The sequence below is a fragment of the Rhinoderma darwinii genome, chromosome 2, assembly GCF_050947455.1.
Source record: "Rhinoderma darwinii isolate aRhiDar2 chromosome 2, aRhiDar2.hap1, whole genome shotgun sequence".
NCBI classification, from domain to species: domain Eukaryota; kingdom Metazoa; phylum Chordata; class Amphibia; order Anura; family Rhinodermatidae; genus Rhinoderma; species Rhinoderma darwinii.
In genome coordinates, this window is record NC_134688.1 from 252,403,477 (window position 1) to 252,405,287 (window position 1,811).

Genomic DNA, 1,811 nt, shown 5'->3' on the forward strand with positions numbered 1-1,811 from the left:
AGAGGGCACTGTGGCATATCTACATGGGGTGTGTGGCAATATCTACAGAGGGCACTGTGGCATTATCTAAAAAGGGGATGTGTGGCACTATCTACAGATGGCACTGTGGCATTATCTACAGAGGGCACTGTGGCACTATCTAAAAAGGGGCCATGTGGCACTATCTACAGGGGGCACTTTGGCAATATCTGCAGGGAGCAGTGTGTTGCACTAGTTATTGGTGGCAGTGTAGAGCACCATCTACAAGGGGCACTGAGTTTGTCACTTGACAGTTTTTTACGCTACCAATACTAGTCAGCACATATCACCTAGCCTTAGTGATAAAGTGAGAGATCACCTGCCTGTAAACAAGCAGATAACCAGAGAGAGATACCAGCCACCATAGTAGTTGTCAGCCAAACTAGTGCAGAAATTTTTGTTTGATTATTTGTATGCAGAAATTCTGGGAAGAAATCCACGCCCATTAGCCATACCCACTAGATGAGCCATGCCCCCATGAGAAACACCCAACAAAGAAGCCACACCCTAAGTTTCCCTGGAAAAAAAATTCAAATGTTGGCAACTAAGGTACACAGGCTAATGTACTGGTTTATAGATATATGCCAGTACATTAAATTTAAAAAATTTAAATGAAACATAAAAATTCCCCTATGGAATAGTAATGTTAAATAAAAAAAGTCTGAAAAAAATACACAGAAATGCAAATTTTTTACAATTAATAAACTTTACAAAATATAAGTCCCAAAACATGAAGTAATATACACATATTTGGTATCACAGCGACCGTAACAACTTGTACAACAAATTTATAACATTATTTATGATGATTGGTGTATGGTGTAAAAAAAAATATTAAAACTGCAGCAGAACTGCTTTTTTTCTGCATTTATGCCAAAATAAAAATTTATAGAAATTAAACGATAATGTAAATATTCCAAAAAATGGCACCTCCATAAAGTACGACCCGTCCTGCAAAAAAAAAAAAAAAAAAAAAAAGAAAATCTCACAGCTACGTCATACAAAAAATAAAACAATTATGAGCACCGGGATGCAAACAGGGAAATACCCAAAAATTGTTCTGTCCTCAAGGCTAAAATTGTCAGTGTCCTTAAGGGGTTATAAACTACAAATCCTGGCATCCTCTTCTTTCCCCTTGAGAATGTATTTGTCCGCCAACCTGCGCATGCGCTAGTATGCAATGTACTGTATATTAGCTGACTATGAGACCGCAAGGGGCTAGCATTAGTACTCTGTTCACTTACTAACCCAGCCCCTTGCCTCCCCCCTATTCGTGTTGGAACATCAGCAATCATGTGACTGCAAGGGGCTATCAATCTGACTCTTACAGAGTCAAGTAGTGCTGTATACCTAGCAGTACAGGAAGAAACAACAGATCAACCTGTACTGCGTAAGTAAGCTGTGGAACGGGCACTTGGGCATAGGGTAGTTATACAGTATGTGTGCAAATTTTTTAAATATCTTTTTTCAGTGCCCCCAAAAGTTCTATCCAGTTTCCACTTAGCAGTCCATTGTCCCTATAAATAGCAGTCACATTTCCACCAAAAGTGCCTGCCACTTTACTTTGGGTATTACAAACTGAACAAAATTTAGTTGGGTTTGGGAGAAAGGTGCAAGGAAGGTGCGAAGCAGAAACTTCAAGGGAAGTTTGAGAAACACGCTTGCAACACAGAAAAAAATAAACTTATACTTACCCAGAATTCTGTGTTTCTTCCACCAGGCCGGCTTCCTGGGATGACGTTTCATCCCATGTGATCGCTGCAGCCAATCACAGGCTGAAGCAGTCACATGTG